At 39.4% G+C, this 27,678-nt stretch overlaps 1 protein-coding gene and 1 pseudogene across 1 annotated transcript in view; both read right to left on the bottom strand.

Annotated features, from left to right (window-relative positions):
* Positions 1-27,420, bottom strand: part of PIK3C2A (phosphatidylinositol-4-phosphate 3-kinase catalytic subunit type 2 alpha) — a 107,288-nt gene extending 79,868 nt beyond the window's left edge. The window contains exon 1 of the mRNA XM_024975781.2: positions 27,281-27,420. The gene's annotated coding sequence lies outside the window, so the exon portion shown is untranslated. The remainder of the gene's footprint in view (positions 1-27,280) is intronic.
* Positions 1,959-24,277, bottom strand: LOC132342324 (adenosine kinase-like; annotated as a pseudogene).
* Positions 27,421-27,678: the final 258 nt, after the last annotated feature.

The raw sequence follows: 27,678 nt of genomic DNA, 5'->3' as shown, positions 1-27,678 counted from the left end.
GCAGTCCATGGGGTCACAAAGAGTCAGACACGACTGAGCTTTCATGCACTGGAGAAGGAAATGGCAACCCACTCCAGTGTTCTTGCCTGGAGAATCCCAGGGACGGGGGAGCCTGGTGGGCTGCCGTCCATTGGGCTGCACAGAGTCGGGCATGACTGAAGTGACTTAGCGGCAGCAGCAGCAGCATTCTATATTGTTAGGTTAATCAAGCCCCCATTATGGCTTGCAATTGTAATCACCTTTTTATTTTTTGTCTGGCTATTGATTGTGAAAACTGATAAATATCTTTTACTATTGTGAGTATGCAACTATTACTCACTTAATACCATTGTATAATGATTGGTCAACAGAAAAATAACAGAATTCTGTATCACCAAAACTACCATTTAATAGAAAAAAACTGTAATCACTTTTTAAAATCCAGATGTATCAGGATTACCTTGGAATTTTTTGAAAAATACAAATGCCCAGATACCGCTTTTTTTTTCTCCAAAGCTCCAGATATCTTTCTAATGAACAGCCATGTTTAAAAAGAACTGGGCTATATGATGATCTTTTATCTAGTTTGTTTCACTTTTTCTTTTTCATGTTCAGTGCTCCCATTTCATTTAGTTTATGTTTTCCAATTTTTCCATCTCTGTTTTTTATATTCTTTCTCAAGCCTTTATCAAGTGTAGTAAAGCTTTTATATACATACATATAAATAGTATGTATAACATATACCTCAGAAAACTTGCAAATTTTTGCCTAACTAAAAAATTTGACAGTTTGACTCCACTTCACTTAGTATAAATAGAATGCTAGATTTCTAATTAAAAAAAAATAGATATGTAACAAGCAACAATGATTTACTGCATAGCACAGGGAACTATAGTCACTATCTTATAATGAAAAATAATTTCAAAAATAATACATATGTATAACCAAATCACCTTGCTGAAACACTGCAAGTGAACTGAACTTCAATAACATATATAGTATGAAAAAAAAAGAATACTCTCCCATCTAATTCATTCATGGAGGGGGAAAAAAATCTCATAATAAAAAAAAAAAAAATCAAGTACTTTGGTACTAGGCACTATACAAATCTGTCAAAGACAAAAAAAAAAAACCAAAAAACAAAACACAGTGTTCAGGGATATGTTTGGTTGGAGTACCAAAGTTCAACAGAAATAGAATGCAAGTCACATATGGAATTTAAAATTTTTATTGCTACATTAACTAAAAGAAAGATGAAATTAATTTTAATAAACTTTAATCCATTATATCCAGAATATTATTATTTCAATAGATAGTCAATATGAAAAATATAAATGGGATGTTTTACTAAGGACTATCTTATCATCCTTTGCAGCTTTTCTATTTTTAAAGTATATAATTTCCAATTAGCCTTTTACAATTAGAAAACTTAACATTTCATAGAGAAACATGTTCACAACTAATCACACAGGATAAATTACAAAAAGATTAAATATTTAACTGTTTTAAAAAAAAAAACTGAATCATAGGAGGCTTCCCTGGTAGTCCAGGGGTTAAGAATCAACCTTGCAACACAAGGGACACTGATTTGATCCCTGGTTCGGGAAGATCCCACATATCATGGAACAAGTAAGCCTGTGTGCCACAACTACTGAGCCCACACGCTTCAGCAGTAGAAGCACGAGTGCCTAGAGCCTAGGCTCGGCAACGAGAAGCCACTGCGATGAGAAGCTCACACACAGCAAGAAGAGTAGCCTCCGCTTGCCACAACTAGAGAAAGCCGCATGCCGCAACAAAGACCCACAACAGCCAAAAAAATATAAATAAATAAAAAAATGAATCTTAAAAAAAAAAAACTTAAAACGTAGAATCATAAAACTGAAGAAACACTGAATTCCTACATAACATCAACATAAGAAAGGGTGCTGTTAGTAATATGATTAAAAAACCTAGAAGTCATGAGAGAATATTCAAATACGTATTTTAAAAAAATAACTTTTATTTGTCATTCAAGCACCACTGAATTTATTCATCTTTTCAATAAATATTCACTAGGTGTATGTTAGGAGAACGCAATGGCACCCCACTCCAGTACTCTTGCCTGGAAAATCCCATGGATGGAGGAGCCTGGTAGGCTGCAGTCCATGCGGTCGCTGAGGGTCGGACATGACTGAGCGACTTCACTTTCACTTTTCACTTTCATGCACTGGAGAAGGAAATGGCAACCCACTCCAGTGTTCTTGCCTGGAGAATCCCAGGGATAGGGGAGCCTGGTGGGCTGCCGTCTATGGGGTCACACAGAGTCGGACACGACTGAAGCGACTTAGCAGCAGCAGCAGTAGCAGCAGGTGTATGTTCAACACCAGGCACTGTTCTAGGTGCTGAAAAGTTACATAAAAATAACATAACCATTAAGACTGTCAATGAAAGAACAAACCGGGGGAAAAAATGTGCTACTTATATCACACAGAAAGAACTATTTTCATAACATAAAGCCCATAAAGAAAAACAACCTTATAGGAAAATGGACAAAAAGTTTGAATAGGCTGGTCACAAAAAAGTAAAGACACCTACCCTTATTCATGTTGAGGTAGTAGCAATCTTATACTAAACCTGATTTTATATCAAACTGATAACAAACACACAGAGGGGAAAAAATTCATCATATGAAAACTTGTTAGGTACATATAACAGCAGATAAAGGAAAAATTATTGTTTTAAATGATGCTAGAAAAGTAGAAAGGTGAAAACTTAACGAACTGAATTGAACTGAACTGAGACAGCACAGAAAGGCAAGAAAAAGAAACACGACAGGATCAAAGAGGAAGAAACAAAACACTGTTTTCTGATAAACCAACAAATCCAAAGAATATGCAGGTAACTAATAGAATTACATGTCGGAGCTTAACAAGGTTGCTGGAAATGATATTGAAATTAATTATATTTCCATATACCCATAAGGAATGGCTAGAAAAGGCAATTTTCAAAAAAGCAATATTTATACTAATAAGTTCACACACATGAAACCCACTAATAATATATGTAATTCACAAGTTGTAGGGAAAATTATAAAAGTTTACTGACAAATATCGACTATTTCAATGTAATGGATATTTTCTCATGTTTACAGATTTGAAGACAATTTTATAAAGATGCCACTTCTCCTGAACCAGATTTACAGGTTCAGTGCAGTCCCAATCAAAATACATTCTGTTAATATAAAATTTGACAAGATGTTCTGAAATTTATACAAACCAAAAGGGTCAAAACAGCCAAGACTTTCTTGAAAAAGAACAAAGGGAAAGGACTTGCGCTAGCTATCCATTAAAGACTTACTACAAAGCTCATTTTACTAAAGATAGTATGGTATTTATGCAGGAAAGATAAATCTAAATATCATGTTAAGAGCCCAGAAATAGACACACATACACAGATGCCTGATTTTAAAAAAAAAAAAAAAGACACATTTCAGAATAAATGGTGCTAGAACAAATGCAGGAAAAATGAAATGGACTCCTCCTGAACTCTTTAAGCAAAAAATCAACTCAAGGGAAGCCAAATACCAAACTTTGAAAGGAAAAATTATAAAGCTTTTAAAATCAGAGAAAGGAAAAATTTCTTAAGTAAGATATAGAAAGAACAAACCACAAGGAAAAAAGTAATAAATTTGACTAGAGTAAAATCCAGGACTTTCATCCATCAAGACACCAAGGAGATCTGTACACCTGAAACTAACACAACATTATAAATCAACTGTATTTCAAAAAAAAACAAAGAAAATGATAAAAACAAGCCACAGAAAGGAAAATATTTTTAACATGCAACCAAAGGATTCAATGGAATAGGAAATGGCAACCCACTCCAGTATTCTTGCCTGGAAAATTCCAGGGACAGAGGAGCCTGGCTGGCTATATAGTCCATGGGGTGGCAAACAGCAGGACAACGACTGAGTGACTGAGCATCCAAGGATTCAAATCCTGGATTAAATAACTCCTACAAATTAAAAAGAAAAACAGATGATCTAAAAGGAAAACAGGCAAAGACAAAAACTTAATGAAAAAGAAATCCAATAATCAATAAATATATGAAAAAAAACAATAAATATATGAAAAAAGGTTAAATCTTAGGAGTAAACAGGGAAATGCATATTAAAACTTCAGTAAGATATCATGACACATACATAAACCTGGGGGAAAAGTTTAAATCTTACTTACTTAAGCGATAACAAGAATGTGAAACAACGGGAAATCAGACACTTTGCTAGGATGAATGTAAATTGGTAAAGTTGTTTAACAAAACATGGGTCATATAGAAAAGTTGAAGATACCCTTACTCTAAAGCCCAGCAATTACATTCCAGTGTATATATTTTACAGTAACTCACACATACGTGCACAAAATATATGTCTAAGAACTTTAAAATAACATGGCCCATAATAGCCCCAAACAGGAAAAAACCACCCTAATTTTCACCAATCTAAACATGGATGAAAGAGAATACGTTCATGGTCTGTTTCTACTCACATCACTCCGAACACCAAATATGTGGGGTTTTTTCCCACTCTGAAGAGTTCTCCAACTTTCCATATACCAACTGGCTGTTCTACAATTCAATTCAGACACCGCCTACCCCGAGGTAATGTCAGAATCCACAGGTTTACAGGCACAGTAGTTCTACAATGATTGCTCTCACTGCAGAACTCAGTTTCAAGTACTGGATTCCGAGGTTACCCACGTTATTGTTTAGCCTAGGTTCAAATCAGGGGTTCCCAGGATCCCACCTCTGGTTTGATAAATTGCTAGTAAGGTTCACAGAACACAGGAAAACAGCTTACTTATTACCATTACCAGTTTATTACGGAGTAAACTATTCAGGAACAGCCAATGGAAGAAATGTATAGGACAAAGTTGGGGGTAGGGAAGTGTTTGAAGGTTCCATGGCTTCTCTGGAGGTACCATCCCCTGAGCACCTCAGTGTGCTCACTAACGTGGAAGCTCCCTGAGCCCCATCATTTTAAGAGCTTTTTAGTTCAGTGCAAGTCACTCAGTCATGTCCGACTCTTTTCGACCCCATGGACTGCAGCACACCAGGCTTCCCAGTCCATCACCAACTCCCAGAGCTTGCTCAAATTCATGGCCATAGAGTCGGTGATGCCATCCAACATCTCATCCTCTGTCATCCCCTTCTCCTTCTGCATTCAATCTTTCCCAGCATCAGGGTCTTTTCCAACGAGTTGGTTCTTTGCATCAGGTGGCCAAAGTATTGGAGTTTCAGCTTCAGCATCAGTCCTTCCAATGAATATTCAGGACTGATTTCTTTTAGGATTGACTGGTTGGATCTCCTTGCAGTCCAAGGGTCCAAGGGACTCTCAGGAGTCTTCTCCAACACCACTGTTCAAAAGCATCAATTCTTCAGCGCTCAGCTTTCTTTATAGTTCAACTCTCACATCCATACATGACTACTGGAAAAATCCATAGCCTTGACTAGACAAGACCTTTGTTGGCAAAGTAATGTCTCTGCTTTTTAATATGCTATCTAGGTTGGTCATAGCTTTTCCTCAAAGGAGCAAGCGTCTTTTAATTTCATGGCTGCAGTCACCATCTGCAGTGATTTTGGAGCCCAAGAAAACACTCTGACACTCTGTCCACTGCTTCCCCATCTATTTGCCATGAAGTGATGGGACCGGATGCCATGATCTTAGTTTTTTGAATGTTGAGTTTTAAGCCAGCTTTTTCACTCTCCTCTTCTCACTTTCATCAAGGGGCTCTTTAGTTCCTCTTCACTTTCTGCCATAGGGTGGTGTCATCTGCATCTCTGAGGTTATTGATATTTCTCCTGGCAATCTTGATTCCAGCTTGTGCTTCTTCCAGCCCAGCGTTTCTCATGATGTACTCTGCATATTAGTTAAATAATCAGGGTGACAATATACAGCCTTAACATACTCCTTTCCCAATGTGGAACCTGTCTGCTGTTCCATGTCTGGTTCTAACTGTTGCTTCTTGACTTGCATACAGATTTCTCAGGAGGCAGGTAAGGTGGTCTGGTATTCCCATCTCTTTCACAATTTTCCACAGTTTGTTGTGATCCACACAGTCAAAGGCTTTGACATAGTCAATAAAACGGAAGATGTTTTTCTGGAACTCTCTTGCTTTTTCAATGATCCAAAGGATGTTGGCAATTTGATCTCTGGTTCCTCTGCCTTTTCTAAATCCAGCTTGAACATATGGAAGTTCATGGTTCACATACTGTTGAAGCCTCGCTTGGAGAATTTTGAGCATTACTTTGCTAGTATGTGAAATGAGTGCAATTGTGTGGTAGTTTGAACATTCTTTGGCATTGCCTTTCTTTGGGATTGGAATGAAAACTGACCTTTTCCAGTTCTATGGCCACTGCTGAATTTTCCAAAGTTGCTAGCATGTTGAGTGCAGCACTTTCACAGCATTACCTTTTAAGATTTGAAACAGCTCAGCTGGAATTCCATCACCTCCACTAGCTTTATTCATAGTGATGCTTCCTAAGGCCCACTTGACTTTGAACTCCAGGTGTCTGGCTCTAGGTGAGTGATCACACCATCATGGTTACCTGGTCATAAAGATCTTTTTTGTATAGTTCTGTGCATTCTTGCCACCTCTTCTTAATATCTTCTGCTTCTGTTAGGTCCATACTATTTCTGTCCTTTATTGTGCCCATCTTTGCATGAAGTGTTCCCTTGGTATCTCTAATTTTCTTGAAGAGATCTCTAATCTTTCCATTCTATGGTTTTCCTCTATTTCTTTGCACTGATCATTTAGGAAGGCTTTCTTATCTCTCCTTGCTATTCTTTGGAACTCTGCCTTCAGATGGATATTTCTTTCTTTTTCTCCTTTTCCTTTAGCTTCTCTTCTTTTCTCAGCTATTTGTAAGGCCTCTTTAGTCAACCATTTTGCCCTTGTGCATTTCTTTTTCTTGGGGATAGTCTTGATCACTGCCTCCTGTACAATGTCATGAATTTCCGTCCACAGTTCTTCAGGCACTCTCTATCAGATCTAATCCCTTGAATCTATTTGTCACTCCCACTGTATAATGGTAAGGGTTTTGATTTAGGTCTTACCTGAATAGTCTAGTGTTTCCCCCTATTTTCTTCAATTTAAGTCTGAATTTTGCAATAAGGAGTTCATGATCTGAGCCATAGTCAGCTCCTGGTCTTGTTTTTGCTGACTGTATAGAGCTTTTACAGAGATTTTATTACATAGGCATGGTTCATTAAATCACTGGCTGTTGATTAGTTCAATTTCCAGCTGTGGAGAGTCCCTTCCCCAGAGGTCAGGGGGTGGAGCTGGAAGTTCCAACCCAGCAGTCACACCTTGGTCTTCCTGGCAACTAGCCCTCATTCAGAAACTATCCAGGGATCCCAGACAATAGTCATCTTATTAGTATACAAAAGAAAATGGTCTGGAGATTCCAAGAGTTTTAGGAGTTGCATGACAGGAACTAGGGACAAAGACCAAACATTTACTTTTCTTTATATTGTAATTCATTCAACGGAATTCTGTACATCAGTGCCAAAGAATGAATTAGAACTATAAAAAAATAGACAAGGGCTTCTGTGGTGGCTCAGAATCAGTTGGTAAAGAATCTGCCTGTAAAGCAGGAGGTTACCTGCAATGTAGGAGAGAGATCTGGGTTCGATCCCTAGGTAGGGAAGATTCCCTTGAAAAGGAAATGGCAATTCACTCCAGTACTCTAGTTGGGAAATCCCATTAAGAGAAGAGCCTGGTGGGCTACAGTTCATGGGATTGCAAGAGTCGGACAGGACTTAGCGACTTCACCACCACCATTGCAAGGCATTGTACAAGATGCAATGGATATAATATGAAGAGGCACATGAGAAATACAGTCCCTATCTTCAAGGAGCAATAGAATTAAACCCAAGGCAAGTGTAGCCAATGTCACAAGAGTCTATAAAAAGTGTGAGGGAAGGAGTTCTGCGAGAGTGACAGTATAGCTGGCCTCAGAACAAACTCTTGGAAAAAAAAAAAAAAAAGATAAAACTTAGAAAAATAATGTTAAACAAAGTGAAAGTGTTAGTCGCTCAGTCATCTCTTAATTAACTCTTTGAGCCCACCAGGCTCCTCTGTTCATGGGATATCCCAGGCAAGAATACTGGAGTGCATTGCCATTCCCTTTTCCAGAGGATCTTCCCAACCCAGGGATTGAACCCAGGTCTCCTGTATTGCAGGCCTGATTGTTTACCATCTGAGCCACCAGAGAGGCAAAGGGAGAGACAAAAATACGAAAATTTCATCCGTATAAAGTTCAAAAACATGAAAAACTACACTGTCTAGTGTTTAAGAATGCTTACGTAGCAGTGTAACCTCAAAGAAAAGGAAAAGATTATCAAAAGTTAGAATAGTGGCTGCTCATGGAGGGAGGGAGAGATTTATAAGGGAGAACAACACTGGGGACTTCCAGAATATCAGCAGTATTTTAGTCTGTAAAGTCACAACTGGTTAAACAAGAGTTTGTTTTACAATTACTATTTGTTAAACAATCATACACGATTGTGAACTTTTTTCTGTTATTTCACAATAAAAAAGAATCCACTTCCCACATATTTAAAAAACTGAACTTTCTTTTCTATATTATACGTGGTATGTGAAAAATAAAGAACATCTGCATTATGAATTGCATGTGAGTTTTTTTCCTTACCCCCACACAGCAAATTATGTGAACACAAGAAGTTCGCCTTTTTAGTGATGCCATAGAAAAAAAAAATACAAGTAACAGCTATATTATCCTTTTTCATTTGCCAATCTATTAGGCTAAATTAAGGATACTGCTCTAAGTCATTAAGGGATATGGGGAAAGTGTTAAGGGATAAAAGAAAACAACAAACTATAAAATACGGTTTCTCAAATTTTCACCATCTGTGAATCACTTCATAGGCACTGCACATAACATGATCAATGCACTTAAAAAATATTAACTGCATTTAAAAACACAGTAAGATATTCCTATCAGTGAGAGGGATGACTGTATACACTCACCATTGTATGCATGTCCAGTATATTTATTTTGCTTCTTATTTGAATTAAACTACAAAATCTTAATTCAATTATAGCATGTCAGGAAGGCAGTAATGTTTGGTGGTGGCTCTATGAAATAGTTATGGATATGGGTATAAAATCTTAGAGGCTATACTTTCAAATATTTCTGAATTTAGGCATTTCTTCATTGTATTCTTGCTACCATCCTAGACCAAAATAGCCTCCCAATCTGTCTGCATCACCCTTCAATCCTACCCCTTCACACTATTCTCAACACAGCACCCAGAATGATACTGAAAAAGGTCATCTCACCCCTATGCTGAGAACTTGCAGTTGTTTCTGTCTCACTCAGAGAAAAGATAAAATCTTTGTAAAAGTCCTCTAGGCACTCTGAAACTAGTCACCCTATTTCTTCTCTCCTAAAACTCACCTCTCTGCTACTGTCACACTGGTCTCCTTGTTCCTCAAACACATATGCCTCTCACTCAGAGCTTTTGCTCTTTTGCTTCCTCTGACTGGACTGTTTTTCCCCTGGAGAGCTGAATGGCTCCCTCTTCACCTCCTTCAAGTCTTCCATCGAGAAGGTAACATATGATTAAAGTCTTCCCTGATAACCTAGTTATAACCCAATGTTCTCTAACTCAACTGCCTATGCAGTTTACTTATTTTCTTCTTAGCACATAGTACCATCCTATATATTGCATATGTTACTTATTTTATTATCTATGTTTCCCCACTTGACTACAAATTTCATGAAGCTGGAATTTAACTTCTGGATTCACATTCATATCCCTAAGCACCTAGAACAGTCTTGGGACAAGCAAGAAGCAGTTCTTCACTGGGGAGTGTCTTCGGTATTCTGTAACATACTCAAGAGTACACAAAAATATACTCAAAACAAACATTTTAACCTAAGAGACACAACAGATTTTTAATCCACTCTTGTTGCATTTGTTTTCATTTAAAGTACTTAGAAATCATCTCAAATGTGGCAAATAACAACCATGAATTTCTTTCTCTGAGGGAAGAAAATCATGTGTACATATTTTCAGAACTGTTCTTCAGAGCCACATGCTTTTTAGACAGACTGAAACACATTATTATTTTAAGTACATGTGGGATGTACAGTTCATGTCTGCTTGCTGACTTAAAATACTGGCCTTGGGCTCAACAGAGCAATTTAGAGATGACCTTTAGTTGTTATCTATGTAAAACTAAAGGCCTGAAGTCATGAAAGTAATTGAGACTGCATGGAGATAATGTTCAGGGTGAAGAGAGAAAAAGAGAAATCATGAGGGCCACAAATACTTAAACAGGAAACAAAAGGTCAAAAGAAAATAACAGATAGGTGTAAAGACTGGTAACAGAAAACTAAGGGAACAGGATGTCCTAAAATGGAGAAGCTACAGAGACTGATACAGAATGAGGACTGAAAAAACTAGATTTAAAACCTCATTTGGGATTATCTTAACAACTTTACTGATATGTAATTAACTTATAAAATTCATCCATAGTTATTTTTGATATATTCAGAGTTGTGTGACCATCACCACTATCAGACTTCAGTACATTCTCATCACCCCCCAGTATAACTCTTACCCATTAGCAGTCACTCCTAATTTCCCACTCTCAGACTCTCATTAGTGATTTAGACAGGTATGAAAACTGAAAAAGCAAGGAATTACATGTAAAAAGGGCATATTCTTTGACAGTAAAGGGAACTAGATAGATAGGAGGAGGTGTCAGGAACGGCTGTTGAAAATGGGAAGCAATTTCAACATGTGGTAGGTTGAAGAGGATTCAGGGCACAAAGACTGAAAGGCACAAGAGATAGAAGATAAATATTAGTACTAGCTCAGACACTGGGTGCAGATGAATAAGAGAATCAGAAGCAACAAATGCATGGGTCTGACTTGGAAAGGAAGAGTTACCTTAGCAGACTGAGGTGACAGAGGTAAGGAATTACTAAGAGAATACCTGAAAATGGAGGACTGGGAAGAGCCAATGATAGAAAGTAGACTCAGATGGTAAAGAACCTGCCTGTGGAAACCCAACCCAGTATTCTTGCCTGGAGAATCCCATGGACAGAGGAGCCTGGTGGGCTACAGTTCATGGGGTCATAAAGAGTCAGACGTGATGAGCGACTAACACTTTCACTTTCATCTAAACCTTGGTAGAGTTTTAGATATTTCAAGCTTTACTATTTTAAAATGAATGTCATAAATACGTAATATAAATTTTCTCTTACTAGAATATACAAAATGTCACTCTCACCCTAACAATGAAAATCAAGCCAAAAATGCTTTAAAAAAAATAGTTTTAAGACATCAGAGAGTAGAGAACATTAAAAAACCAAATGAATTAAATTCCAGAAAGTGATAAACCCTTCAAATCAGGCCCATCACTACTCCCAACCCTAACACAGCAGGGAGAGAAGAATGCACTGTAGACAGGATTAAAGTGAAATAAGCCAGACTTCTAACAATCACATGGAGGCCAGCATGACAGTTTAGAATTCAGAGGAGTGATAGAGGCAAGGCAGAGTGGTCTAAAATACTAGATAAAGAATTACATGGAACCCCAGACATGGAACAAGTCTATACCCACTCATCAACTCTTTCCCATGGGGCTTTACTAAATGCATAGGTAGCACACTGAAAAGCTGGGAGCAGGACAGAAAAGCTGAAAGAGATCCCCTGGTGAGGTGTGTGGGCCTCCGTAAAGTACAAGGCAGCCACTTGCCAAAAAGGACTGGGGAGGTGAGCAGGGAGAAACCTATCAGAGCTCTCCAAGTTTCCAGCTACCGATGGCTCTGGACATGGCAGAGAGCTAAGAAAAAGCCCTCCAAGGCATCCTAGACTTTTGCACACTCTAAGACAGCTGCCCTCCAGAAGCTGGGATAACGGAAACAAAGCAGAGATCCAATGAGACACAGAAAGCAGGACTAGACAACAGAGACTCCCAGCAACCTAAACAGCTGGCAGCAAGGCTACAAAACCAATCTCTGGAATCAAGACAATGCTCAGATCTCAAATTCTACTCAAGAGAAAGTTATGATTCTGCCCCAAACTATTTCAATGCAGTAGTGAACCGAATCAAATTAAAAGCTGCAACAAAGCACAGACCCCTCTGACTTATAAATCAGACTATCAATTTAGTGGCCTGACAAAATAAAGAGTATTTTGAAGGTAAATATTAAGTAAGTAATAAATAAATTTCAGGATCCAAATTTAGACAAGCTGTCTGGCATGTAATCAAAGATTACAAGACAAACAAGAAAATGTGGCCCATGCAAGAGGCAGTCAAAATAAGCAGACACAGATAGGCCCAAATGTTGAAATTGTCAAATGAGAACTTTTAAAGTAATCTGGATGAAAATGCTAAATTTAGCAGAAAAGATAGATGATACACATGAAGCAGGGGAAAATTTCAGCAGAGTAATACACTTTTTTTTTTTTTTAAAAGGAAGAACCCAAAAAATATATTAGGAAATAAAAATGTATCAGAAATGAAGAATTAATTACATGGACTTAACAACAAAGAAGACTGGCAAACTCAAAGACAAATCAATAGAAAATATTCCAACTAAAAGAGAAAAAAGGAGGAGAAGTAAAATAGAATGCTGGAATTCTACCGGACAATTTCAAATGGTCTAACATACATGTAATTGGGGGGTTCCCTGGTACCTCAGCTAGTAAAGAATCCACCTGTAATGCAGGAGACCTAGGTTCGATCCCTGGGTTGCGAAGATCTCCTGGAGACAGGAACAGCTACCCACTCCAGTATTCTTGGGTTTTCCTGGTAGCTCAGACGGTAAAGAATCCCCCTGCAATGCAGGAGACCTGGGCTCAATCCTTGGGTTGGGAAGATCCCCTGGAGAAGGGAATGGCTACCCAGTTCTCTTCTCCAGTATTCTTGCCTGGAGAATTCCATGGACAGGTGAGCCTGGCAGACTACAGTCCATGGAGTCGCAAAGAGTTGGACACAACTGAGTAACTTTCACTGTGCATGTAATTGGAGTCCCAGGCGAGGAGAGACTGAACAGAACAAATATTTGAAGAGAAAATGACCAAGAACTTTCTATAAGTGAAGCAGGTCATCAGCCAAATAAATTTAAGTTGAGTGAAGCCCAATAGGATAAAAATATACCAGAGAATTAATCTAATGGGGTTGCAGAGGAATGTAGATTAAACTACTTGAAAGAAATGGCTTCAGTTTTTACTGACATTGGTGGCTGCTACTGCTGCTGCTGCTAAGTCGCTTCAGTCGTGTCCGACTCTGTGCGACCCCATAGATGGTGGAGTTTAGGTCAAATCAATATAGTTATCTACAGAGCCTGTTCCTAAAGAAACCAGGGAGGTTTCGATAATAATTTCTCTGGTACAGTTTAATCATTTTTCTCCAAATTTAGATATGTTAAATGTGTAGAGTTATATTTCTAGGTTTAGGGTATGCCACAATCAAACTTCTTCATTTCAACCTAACTTAATTTTACTCTGTAGATTTTTAGTGAAATTTTTTAAATAAAAATTAAGAATAAGTTAAACCATCAAGCTCAATTTCTCTCCACCTAAAAATCCTCTCTAAAAAAAAAAAAAACCTAAAATTTCCATCTACCAATATGAACTTTTATAGTCAAACTTAATATACCTCCAAGGAGGGGAAAACCAGTATACTCAATTATTAGATTAAGAAGCTGAAGGTATGTTTTATGCACAGACATTCACGTGATCTGATTTGCATTGTTCAAAGATCTCTATTTGCTCTGCAAAAAACAGATGTAAGAAAAACAAAAACAGAAACCAGGAAACCAATTAACAAACAACTGAACCGGTATAGGAAAAAATTAGCAATAACCTGAATTAGAATGACAATTCTGGAAATAAGTGGCTTCGTTTAAACAAATGAAAAGAAGTTTAGATAGTAAATAAAGTGGGGGGGGGGGGAAGTAGCGTGATAGAGAGTGATTTAGATAGGGGATAGTATTTTTAATAGTGGAATGAGGGAAAAGATGAAACTGGAGCCATAACCTGGACATAAGAAACCAGTGAAGTCATGGAGAAAAGTTAACAGTCTTCCCAAGGTTCTCCACAAGTTTAAAGATGTATGGCCTTAGCCTGGATCTTGTATTCTTTAACCTCTATACCACACTTACAATTATGCTTTGCCCAAGGATTATAAACAACTAATAAAGGGCTTAATTCTTCCATTTTGACAAAAAGCAACAGCTACACTGGAGTCTAATAAGCACTGGCAGTCACTGTATCACCTTCAGCCCTTAGCGCATTCTACACATAGGAGATTCACAATCAGAGCATTCGCCCAGAGCAACTTTCTGTATCTGCATATGTGTATCACTGTGTGTGTTTGGGAGGGGGACAGAGAGGGAAATACTGTTATTAGCAAGAGGTCCTGTACAAAGACACTTTACTGACAAAGCAGTTTTCAATCTAACCCAGAATCCCAACAGTAGTACTGCTTTGTGAAGATAATTAGTGAACTTTGGACTACTTTATTGTTCATTCATTTAACATGAATCATTAAATATACTCTGATATTACCCCAATTCCAACATGGCAAATAACAGTAAGCTTTTTGTGTTGTTATGGTATATGCTTCCATTTCCAACATGGTTTAAGGTAGGAAAAAATACAACTGAGAGCCCCCAAATAAGGAATAATAATGAAAATGACGTGAATACTTCTGAAATTTTTCTCCCAAACTGTCAATTTCTATGGCTAACAAAAACTTGTTTTCACAAGTTTTTGTGAAATGTAATGTAATTACATTTTGAAATATGTAATTTTTTTCAAGTAATGCATGAAAATTACTAGTTTTATAAAAACAAGTGATAACAAAGAAGAAAAAATGAAGTTGCATTTTTTTTGAGTAGACCCAAGCTCAAATATCATAACTCCTTCTTATTAACTGTGTATTCCTAAATAATTTATTTAATCTGTCTTTTTCTTAGTTTTCTCATATGTAAAGCACAGATATAGTGTTGTCAGGATCAGATAAAATAATATATATATAATAATATTATATACATATATAATATATATAAAATGCATTTAAAAAATACATTCAGTTCAGTCGCTCAGTCGTGTCCGACTCTTTGCGACTCCATGAATCGCAGCACGCCAGGCCTCCCTGTCCATCACCAACTCCCGGAGTTCACTCAGACTCACGTCCATCAAGTCAGTGATGCCATCCAGCCACCTCATCCTCCATCATCCCCTTCTCCTCCTGTCTCCAATCCCTCCCAGCATCAGAGTCTTTTCATTACATTTGTTCAAATATTAGAACAAAGGTAGCTTAGTTCAGCTACCTGAAAGGTAGCTTAGGAACTTCCCTGGTGGTCCAGTGGTTAAGATTCAAAAAAAAAAAAGGCTGCTTATTGCTAATAAGCATATAAAAAGATGCTCAACACCACTACTCATTTAGTTCAGTTCAGTTCATTCAGTTCAGTCGCTCAGTCGTGTCTGACTCTTTGCGACCTCATGAATCGCAGCACGCCAGGCCTCCCTGTCCATCACCAACTCCTGGAGTTTACCCAAATGCAAATCAAAACCACAATGAGATACCATTTCACACCTACTAGAATGACTATAATTTTTAAAAAGGATAGACAATCAACCAAGACCTACTTATATAGCACAGAGAACTACACTCAGTATTTTTCAATAACCTCAGATATGCAGATGACACCACCCTTATGGCAGAAAGTGAAGAGGAAATAAAAAGCCTCTTGATGAAAGTGAACGAGGAAAGTGAAAAAGCTGGCTTAAAGCTCAACATTCAGAAAACGAAGATCATGGTATTTGGTCCCATCACTTCAAGGGAAATAGATGGGGAAACAGTGGAAACAGTGTCAGACTTTATTTTTGGGGGCTCCAAAATCACTGCAGATGGTGACTGCAGCCATGAAATTAAAAGACACTTACTCCTTGGAAGAAAAGTTATGACCAACCTAGATAGTATATTGAAAAGCAGAGACATTACTTTGCCAACAAAGGTCCGTCTAGTCTAGGCTATGGTTTTTCCAGTGGTCATGTATGGATGTGAGAGTTGGACTGTGAAGAAAGCTGAGCGCCGAAGAATTGATGCTTTTGAACTGTGGTGTTGGAGAAGACTCTTGAGAGTCCCTTGGACTGCAAGGAGATCCAACCAGTCCATTCTGAAGGAGATCAGCCCTGGGATTTCTTCGGAGGGAATGATGCTGAAGCTGAAACTCCAGTACTTTGGCCACCTCATGCGAAGAGCTGATTCATTGGAAAAGACTCTGATGCTGGGAGGGATTGGGGACAGGAGGAGAAGGGGACAACAGAGGATGAGATGGCTGGATGGCATCACTGACTCGATGGATGTGAGTCTGAGTGAACTCCGGGAGTTGGTGATGGACAGGGAGGCCTGGCGTGCTGCGATTCATGGGGTCGCAAAGAGTCGGACACGACTGAGTGACTGAACTGAACTGAACTGAAGGGAAGAGAACCTGAAGAATATGTGTGTGTGTGTGTGTGTGTGTGTGTGTGTGTGTGTATAACTGTACATTGTTATTTAGTCACTAAGTCATGCTTGACTCTTTGCAACCCCATGGACTGCAGCCCACCAGGATTCTCTGTTTATGAGATTTTTCCAGGCAAGGATACTGGAGTGGGTAGCCACTTCCTTCTCCAGGGGATGTTCCCCAACCAGGGATCAAATCCACATCTCCTGTGTTGGCATGCAGATTCTTTACTGCTGAGCCACCAGGGAAGATAACCACATACACCTGAAGTTAACACAAGATTGTAAATCAACTATAGTTCAATATAAATAAATAAATAAATAAAGGAAAAGAAGCATTGACAAGGATATAGAGAAACTGAAACCCTCACACTTTGCCAATAGGAATATAAAATGTTGCAGCCACATTTTAACACTTTTAAAAAAAATTGAAGTATAGTTGATGTATGATATTACATAAGTTACAGGTATACAATATAGTGATTCACAATTTGTTTTTTCCCAATTTTTTTGGCCCAAAACTCCGTGTGGTCTGTGGGATCTTAGTTCCCTGACCAGGGATTGAACCCGAGCCCTCAGCAGTGACAACAGAGTCCAAACCATTGGACCACCAGAGAAGTCCCCACATTATTTAAAGGTTATACTCTATAGTTATTATAGAATATTGGCTATATTCCCTGTATTGTACAATATATCCTTATAGCTTATTTTATACATAATAGTTTGTACCACTCAATCCTCTACCCTCATGTTGCCCTTCACCACTTATTTGTTCTCTATATCTGTGAGTCTGTTTCTTTTTTTGTTGTATTCAATAGTTTGTTGAATTTTTAGATTCTACATTTAAGTGATATATATGTGTCTTTCTCTGTCTGGTTTATTTCACTTAACATAATATCTGCCAAGTCTATCCATATTGTTACAAATGACAAAATTTCCTTATGCCCAAGTAGTATTCCATGGTGTGTACACACACACACACACACACACACACACACACACACAGAGTATCTTTATCCATTCATTTGTTGACTGGCAGTTGAGGTTGCCTCCATATCCTGGCAATTAAGTAAAGTCAAAGAGACAGAAAAGTAGATTAGCAATTACCAGGAGCTAGGAAGAAGAGGTGGAGAAGGCAATGGCAACCCACTCCAGTATTCTTGCCTGGAGAATCCCAGGGACGGGGGAGCCTGGTGGGCTGCCGTCTATGGGGTCGCACAGAGTTGTACACGACTAAAGTGACTTAGCAGCAGCAGCAGGAAGAAAGGGACTGGGTAGTTACTGCTTAATGGTACAGAGTATCTGTTTGGGGTGATGAAAAACTTTGGAAATAGAAAGCGGTGATGGCTGCATTAACATCGTAAATATAATGTCACTGAAATATACACTTAAAAATGATTAAATGACAAATTTTGGTATATATAGTTTACAATAAAAAGTTATTAGTTATCTTGACAGAAACCTTCACACACCTTCCACACAAAAAACTTAATTCTAGAATCTTGTTCTTGACAGTTAGCAAATATAGTTTACATACATAAAAAGTAATACAGGAAACCAGGTCCAGAGTTTGTCGGGATTCTCTGTACTATCTTAACAATTTTTCTGTAGTCTAAAACTGTTATAAAAATTTGGCTTTTTGTTGAAAGGGTATATTGAATCTCAAAACATGCTAAGTGAAAGAAGCCAGATTCAGAAGACTATAGGTATAGGATGATGCCAATTTTATATGCCATTCTTGGAATGCAAAACTATAGAAATGCAAAAGAAAAATCTGTTGCTGCCAGAGACTGGAGGGTGAGTGGGAGGGACCAATTTACAAAGGGCATAAGGACACTTTCTAAAGTGATGCAATTATTTCATATTTTAACTGTGGTAGAGGCAGTTACATACTGTTACTATTTCTTATAATTTATAGCATCTTCGGAGAAGGCGATGGCACCCCACTCCAGTACTCTTGCCTGGAAAATCCCACGAACGGAGGAGCCTGGTAAGCTGCAGTCTGTGGGGTCGCAAAGAGTCGGACACGACTGAGCAACTTCCCTTTCAATTTTCACTTTTATGCATTGGAGAAGGAAATGGCAACCCACTCCAGTGTTCTTGCCTGGAGAATCCCAGGGACGGGGGAGCCTGGTGGGCTGCCGTCTATGGAGTCACACACATTAGGACACGACTGAAGTGACTTAGCAACAACAATAGCGTTGTACACCCAAAACAGATGCATTTTACTATAAGTAAATTATATATTAATAACTGTCTTTAAAAAAAAACCTGAACAGCTACAATCTCATGTCATGTATTTTAATATACGCAGAATTCTAGTCTGATAAATATCATCATGCAATCTAGTCAGATGAAAGCAGGCTACATTCTCAAGCCAAAGAGTGCTTTGCTCAATTCACGTACACACTAAACAAAAAAGAAAAGTCAGAACAGTTATAAATTACATTATGAACACATACAAAGTGATTTAATAAATCAATCTGGTTATGGCTACTCACAGCACTATGGTTTTAATTACAGGTAACTCCATCAGAGTTATGGGGGCTGGGGTGGAGAAGGCAATGGTACCCCACTCCAGTACTCTTGCCTGGAAAATCCCATGGATGGAGGAGCCTGGTGGGCTGCAGTCCATGGGGTCGCTAAGAGTCGGACACAACTGAGCGACTTCACTTTCACTTTTTCACTTTCATGCATTGAGAAGGAAATGGCAACCCACTCCAGTGTTCTTGCCTGGAGAATCCCAGGGACGGGGGAGCCTGGTGGGCTGCCGTCTATGGGGTCGCACAGAGTCGGACACGACTGAAGTGACTTAGCAGCAGCAGCAGCAGCAGCAACTCCTTCAGAGTTTATGGGGGCTGGGGTGGGGTGTATACCTGCTTTGTATGATTTCCAAAACTGCAAATAAAACATTTGAAAAAGTATTCTCCCATTCCCTAATTAGACAGGTATTGATGCTTTGTGCTTAGTTGCTCAGTCGTGTCTGACTCTTGCGATCCCATAAATGGTATAGCCTGCCAGGCTCCTCTGTCCATGGGATTCTCCAGGCAAGAATACCAGAGTGGGCTGCCATTTCCCTCTCCAGGGAATCTTCGCAACCCAGGGATTGAACCCAGGTCTCCTGCATTGCTTTCAGATTCTATACCAACTGAGCTACAAGGGAAGCCCAATGGGATGTAGCTCTCCCAACAATATCCAAGTTCTTTTCCCACCTCACCAGAAGGTAAGTACCCCTTATCTTTGACTTCCTTCTATTGTCTCTTCTCATTTTCCCCTTTTATCTAGAAAGATCGTCTGCTTTTTCCTCCCACTCCACAGTAGAACTTTAACAATACTTAACATCTTCCTGTTTCTCTGAGCATTTTCTGAAAGTAAATTGTCAATTTCAGTTTTTTTATAGGAAAATACTTCTAAAAATTACCTGTTTCAATTAGAATTTCCCATACTGCAAATTTTTAAACCAATTCTCCTTTATGAACACTGCCTATTCTTTTCTCATAGTAAAATTCTTATCAAATCCCTACTGATTTCACAATAGGAACTCAAATTACTCTGCTGCTCATTAGTCAACAACCTGTCTTTCCATACTCTTAGCCATGTCTTCCACACTACTCAAGCCACAAGTTTAGAGTACGTGCTAAGATTTCCTGAATCATCCAAATAATATAAAAATTCTGACCACTGGCCTCTAAATATTTATTGCAGATGTCTATTTATCCTCATCTCCTACTTCACCTGTGTTGTTTTTATGTTTTTATTTTTTTCCCTTTATGACAAGTTTTTATTTGTATCAAATACAGAGTACCATAAGTAAATATAAGATTATGACTTGAATATTTTAATATAGCTTATAATTTGGCAAATTAATTATCCAAAATTTATTACATATTTGAGTACACACTGATGAAATTACTTGGCATAACTTGGAAAGATAAATATTTCTGTACCTTAACCATTTGTCATGTATATATGTGGTACATATATGAACACATGTGTGTGTATATGTGTACAAACACTTCTGAATTAAATATACTTGTATAAAAGCTAAAGATTTATGTATTATCTTTAATTCCTTTAAAAAAATCTATTCTATTAAATTGCATCTGCATTCAAAGCAGAAATGTAAAAAAATGATCACTTTGCTTAGTACACATGAATTTACAATGTAATGGAAAATGAAACAAAAATTTCAATTGAAATACTATATTTCTGTTTAATTGACATTTACCTGGCACTATCAGACTATGGAAATAAACCTCCTACTTTAGGTTGTTGAGAGAATAAAGATTCTATTGTGTATTACTGTACCCCCTATATTAAGATTCAACATTATTATAGTAGGAAAGGTGGCATTTTACTCTTTATTAATATGGGAATTCTCAGGAAACAATCAAGGCAGTGTCTGTACTCCTGGGATGCAGTTTCATGCTTTTCCATCAGTGGAAGTCTGGCTTCTCAGGAAAGGTGCAGCCAGTCCTCCTAATTTTGACACTTGCAGCATAGTGGCCAGCACAGATGCATTCAGTTAGGGGCTTGTCAGAGACCAGCTGAGACAGAAAACCTCCAACAAATGCATCTCCAGCTCCACTGGTATCGACAATTTCTTTCTGGTCTTGATCCAAGACAGCAAAAGTGGTGACTTCACTTTCTGTAGCCAGTATGGTGTCCTCTCTCCCTTGGGTGAAAATCACGATTCGCTGCCTCTTTGAGTTGACTTTTGGCAGAGCCTGTCTTTCTGGCTATTTCTTTAATGTCTTCAGTCTCAAAGCCTTGCTCTCTAGCAAAAGTGGCAGCTTCCACCTCATTTCCAAAAAGTATGTCAACAAAAGGCATAACTTTCATCAATGATTCCTTGTAGAACTGACTAATAAATGGTGCAGACAGATCCAAAGTGAAAATTCTGTTGTTTCAAGAAGCATGGTGAGCCACTTTTAAAACCAACTCTGGAGAAACTGTGAGGAAAAAACCTACTATATAATAAACTCTCGCTTTGTCCACCAATATCCAGTTTTTCTCCATATCAAGATTTTTTCCTTTTGGTAACAGTTGGCAGCAGCAAGATTAGCTACAAGTGAGCTGTTGCCACCAGTGATGCATGCAGCACAAGTTCCTGTTGGCTGCTCATTCTGTTCATAATAATGAGCATCCACATGGGCTTCAGCAGCTTTTTTCTTCAGGATCTCCCCAAATGTATCTATCCCAATGCATCCAAAAAATGTTGCTGCTTTGTGTGGCTGCTGAATCATCCACTGGGCCACTTTAATTGAATTCTGGGTAGAGCCACCAGAATGATATTCAACTTTGAATTTTTTTACAAGTTCATCAAACAGTTCCTTATGTTTCTCTTCAGCCAAAATCTGGTCATTAGGTTTAAGAGAATACTTACCAAGGAAATCCTTATCCACTACAGCAGTGATGTCAAGAAGAGGATTTCCCATTCCAAAGAGAATATTTTCGCTGATGGCCATCATAGCTTCACCTTCCAGCCCCACGCGACAGCGCTCACGTCCAATGCTCTGCGTCCGCACGGGTGGCAGCAGCAGGTACCACAGCCACCGCTTCTGAGCTCAAGCACTCCACGACCGGGGAGCGCGTCCTCACACACCCCGCGTGCAGGCGGCCCCCCGTTTTTATGTTTTTAAATGAGCCATGCAAATCCTTCCTTAAAGCTAAATTTCTTCTCTTATCTAAGTTTTCCCCAAGTTGTTCCCTGAACACTGATATAGCTGTGTCCTTGACACTTCATCACTTTCTTCCTACAATAATAGTTTAAAATCTAAATTCTTTGCTCAAAATAAAAAATCTTGCCTAGTTAACTGTCATCTATTTTAAGTGTGTGTGCGTGCGCTTAGTTGCTCAGTCACGTCCGACTCTTGCGACCCCATAGACTGCAGCCAGCCAGGCTCCTCTGTTCATGGGATTCTTCAGGCAAGAATATTGGAGTGGGTTGCCATTTCCTTCTCCAGGGGAATCTTCCCAACCCAGGGATCAAACCCAGTTCTCCTGCATTGCAGTCAGACTCTTTACCACCTGAGCTACGACGGAAGCCCAATTTTAAGTGTAACTAAACCATAGTGGTAACCCACTCCAGTATTCTTGCCTGGGAAATCCCATGGACAAAGGAGTCTGGCAGGCTGCAGTCCATAGGGTGGCAAAAGAGTTGGGTACGACTTAGCGACTAAACAACAATACCACCCCTTACATTTTTCTTTCCCATTAATAATTTTTTAATAACTAAACTACTTTCTGCTTCAAGGCAGGAATTACCCATCAATACACTCCAAAATCTGTTAAGGGCTATGTATCTAAACACTCGAGCACCATAGAAGAGATGCAATGAAGAGAACTCTAGGCTAGCATTGTAAGCCTGCTATGTTCAAGCAGTATCTGTAATGTATTATCCAAAACAAGTCACAGCTTCACTGGGTCTCATTTTCCTCTTCAAGAAAATGAAAAAAATACCTGCTCTATTTACTTCACAAAGAATAAGGCTGGTGGAGGGGGAGAATTAAAGGCTCTATAATCATCAATCAACACAAATGTAAGGACGTTATTTACTTTATCATTGTTAGTCATAGTTATCATGACTAAAATAAGCCTATTTTTTTTTAAAACCAAACTCAATGCACAACAAATTAAATGAATCAGCGTTGTACATCATTTATTCATCAATAAGGTAACTTTTGTATTATAAGACTAATGAAAGCTATGTGTTTAACAATAGGGTTGTCAATTTATAGTATATTAATTCATTCTCAAGGTGAAAAGATAAATACTCTGCTAAATAACTGCCTTCAAATCTATTACAATCAAGAGTGTTTAAATACCCCATTCACTTTTGTACCCAAATAGCTGAATTAAAAAATTTAAGAAACTCTGGGCTTCCCTGGTGGCTGCTTAGTGGTAAAGAATCTGCCTGCCAATGCAGGAGACACAGGTTCAATCCCTGGTCCAGGAAGACTCCACATGCTACAGAGCAACTCTGCCCGTGCGCCACTACTGAGCCTACTGAACTGTGCTCTAGACCCCAGAGCTGCAACATACATACCCTAGAGCCATGCTTAGCGACAAGAGGCCACCGCAGTGAGGAGCCCTTGCACCGCAACTAGAGACTAGCTCCCACTTGCCGCAAATAGAGAAAAGCCTGCACAGCGACAAAGACCCAGTACAGCCAAAAATAAATAAATAAAAATATTTTTTAAATGTTTTTAAGAAATCCAAAAAGTTGTTTAAAATTGTACAAATCTCCATTCGCAATAGCACCCCACTCCAGTACTCTTGCCTGGAAAATTCCATGGATGGAGGAGCCTGGTGGGCTGCAGTCCATGGGGTCGCTAAGAGTCAGACAAGACTGAGCAACTTCACTTTCACTTTTCACTTTCATGCATTGGAGAAGGAAATGGCAACCCACTCCAGTGTTCTTGCCTGGAGAATCCCAGGGACCGGAGAGCCTGGTCAGCTGCCGTCTATGGGGTCGCACAGAGTCGGACACGACTGAAGCGACTTAGCAGCAGCAGCAAAATGTCCATGTACATTCTCTCACTGTGCTTTGAATCCATCACTTGTTATAAAGAACAGACTGCAGAGACCAAGAGAGATACAAAGTATACATAAAAGCACAAAAGAAAGATGTTTCAAAACCTGACTGCACCAGACACAGGGAAAACAGTCCCAACAAAAACTCTATGAACAACCTGAACGATATCCTACAGCAAATCAATTTCTTCTTCTTCTTTTTTTTTTTAGCAAATCATTTTCAAGTATAATTCCAATCTAAAGGCATGTATGAATACTATCAAAAGGAGTAGAAATTATAAATGACTACATTTATACTATTCTCATAGGAGTTGTTTTTTCTTTTCAAGCAAGAATCCGAGACAGAAAAGCAGAATTTTCATATTCTTGAACTGTATTGTCCAGTATTGTATATGCTAAACACAAACAGGGCTTCCCAGATGGCTCAATGGTAAAGAGTCCACCTGCCAATGCAGGACACTCGGGTTCAATCCCTGAGTAGGGACGATCCCCTGGGGAAGGAAATGGCAACCCATTCCAGTGTTCTTGCCTGGGAAATCCCATGGACAGAGGAGTCTGGCGGGCTACAGTCCATGGGATCCCAAAAGAGTAGTGGGCACGACTTACCAATTAAACAATAAACACAACAGCTACTGAGAGCTTGACAAGTAGTCCAAAGTAAGATGTGTTCTAAGTGTAAAATGAACACCAGATTTCAAAGATTTACCAAGAAAATGTAAAATACCTTACCTACGTGGCTCTCATTTAATATTTCTACTAAACAGCAGTGATTTAGATGTAGTCCAACTCTCACATGAAAGAAACAAGATACCAGAGGTATTAAACAGCTTGGTAGTATCTCGGCAGGGTCTGGAAGCTGATAACGTCTAACTTTCCCTCATTAATAAAAAGAATTAATCCTTTAATACTCAATTTGAGCACCTCCATCCTCATCAGATGCACTCATTCTCTCTCCATCTCTCAAGCCAGGTGATCATATCATTCTTAGTATTTTGGATCCACCATCCTTACATGCCATTATATCCATACTGTTATAATTTGTGTTTGTCTCCCCAAATGGACTAGAGAACTTATTGAGGACAAGTACTATCTCATTCGTTTTTCTATTCCTAGAACCACTGCTGTACCAGGCACCCTGTAGGCCCTCTGGATACAACCAGATCTTCCATAAAATGGACTTTTAGCCTTAGTCAGGTACACCACAAATCAAGTAAATGAACTGTACTGAAATATTCACCTTTATAATTTACATGCCTTAAATTATTTTTGGAATATGGCAAATACAATAAAATGGGTAATTTATACTATCAAAGAAACACAAGTTACACAGCATAAAAAAACTGCTTCGCCCTGTTGCTCTGAAAAATTTGGTCCAATGCTCTGGTAAGAACTCTGAACTCTTGGGAAATTCAACATTCTTGGTTAGGTATAAGTTCATTTACTGAATGTGCTTACTAAGTGCAAAAACACTGGGCTAGATTAAAGAATGATTCCTGGACATGGGAACTGATGTACCAATCTTCAATTAATTGAAAATTTTAGAATCATTTACAGCAGAAGGAAGAAACAATGAATCATATGCTTAATATACAACTAATTATTACATAAAGTTATAGTTTCTAGAATTCCTAAATGCAAGCATGCCAACTTTTATATCCCATGAAACAGAAAAAACTGTAAAATCTATGGATGAAAACAATGTACATATATTGCTTGCCAAGAAAAACTGCAAGCGACATGCATACAAAACACAACACAACAGAGACTTTCCTAAGAAAAAAACTGGTTTGGAATCTACTAATTTAGGCAAAATTACTTGAAGCAGCTCTATATGTACTTTGTACCTATGTAAAATCACTCTTGAAATAGGTTTGAGTTAAATAATCCAGTCAAAATGTTTTTCAGTACTTAAAGACTATCATAATATTAAACAAGCAGTTATCTTCAACAGTACAGACCTCAACTAAAGCACTTCGGTCTAATTTGCTCCTCTGAATAAGAGCATCAGCCCCAGCCCTGGCTGAGTTGCTGAGAGGCGTCTTATGTGGAAACTTAACCACAAGCCAAGGAGGCAAAGGTACAAAGTCTAGCCTGGAATCAGTGTTCCTGGATCTCCCTACAGCCTTCCTTCACCACTCTTCTAAGAATAGCTTTCTTTTTTCTGAATCTCTTCTAATCTGTGGCTTTGCTGCACCAATGTTACACAATTTTTCCAACAGCATCTTTCTGCCTGACACCAACCTGCAAAGATTTTGGGGTACTGCTTTAATAAATAATCTTGTTCAAAAACAAAGGTCTCCTTCTTTACACTCAATTCAACACCCACTGTTCAAAATAAAAATATAATTACAACCTGAACTCCCATCAGACTAACAGAAGGAAAGAATTAGCACAGGCTCCCTCTTCCACGTTCCTTATCTCCAGACTTTACTCCTTATTTTTCTTTCTCATTTCCCTCGGCAATGCCTGCTCCACCCGCCCCCCCAAAAAACTCCAAAGCTGCAGAATTTCGTTTTTAAAGCCAAACCATAAAGCATGTGCTCTTTTTCCTTCAATTATTTATTGTTCCTCCGTCACTCAAGAAGACTTAGGCAAATATTTTTAATCTGACCGCCCTCCCAGAAAGATGATGCGCTAAATACACACAGAAATAATACTGTCTTCCTGAAGCAAGTGGATTGGATTCGCGGCAAAAAAAAAAAAAAGCAACCGGGGAAGGGGGGTGGGTGGAGAAGAAAAAGGATCTGTAGCCCCCAAAGCCGGAGATGGGACAAGGAGGCGAAAAGAAGCGGGGAGGGGACGGGGGACGGTTCACAACTGAGAAGTGCAACACACGCACTCGGCAGAATTCAACAATTCGACCAGAGAATAGGACCCGCCACTGCGGCTCCAGCCCGGTCCCGAGAACAAGGGGGTGGCTTCCCCTCGCCCTTTCGGACAATACTAACTCCCAGGAGCCCCCTCCACCCACCACCCCCGACAAAAGGGTCCTGGTGGGATGCGGGCACCTTCGGAGGGGAAGCTGGCAACGGCCGGGATGGAAGCAAGGCCCAGGGAGAGGTGAGTCGGACTGGGGCAGCGCCAAGAGTACGGGATGGAGGGTCAGAAGCGGACACCCGGGGGACTTGGGGCCGCGGCAAGAGACTCTCCCATCCAAGACCCCAGGGGCCCTTCAGCGCCTTTGGAGAGCAGGGTCCCCGGTTCCGGCCCCCGCCGCACCTACTGTTCCTCACCTCACGCTGCCTGAGCCTCTGCCTCCACCACAACCCAAGGCGCCACAGCCGCAAAAATCCGAGCCATTTTCCACTCAGTCGCCTCAGCCGCTGCCGAGAGCTTCGGCGGACACCGCGGCCAGCCAAGCATAGACGTCACTTCCGGTCGGGAAAGCACCGCCTTCCGCACCCAGGCTTCTTTCGGATTGGCTGGTGCGGAGGGCCTACCTGAGGTAGTGGGCGGGGCTTGGGTGAGTCGCGTGAGGCTCTAACTCCCGTAGCTGCGAATGAGTCGGGCTCCTGGGGTATAGTGCCCAGCAGGCTTGGGATGTCTCTTTGTGCAGCCCCAGACCAGAGGAGAGGGACTCCGGGGACCCCAGTCGGCCACCTCTCAAACCCAGCGTCCAAAGCGCCCCCCA

Source organism: Bos taurus, chromosome 15 (genome assembly GCF_002263795.3).
Source record: "Bos taurus isolate L1 Dominette 01449 registration number 42190680 breed Hereford chromosome 15, ARS-UCD2.0, whole genome shotgun sequence".
Lineage (NCBI taxonomy): Eukaryota > Metazoa > Chordata > Mammalia > Artiodactyla > Bovidae > Bos > Bos taurus.
Note: the sequence above shows the minus strand (reverse complement) of the source record. Positions and strands in the feature narration are given on the sequence as shown.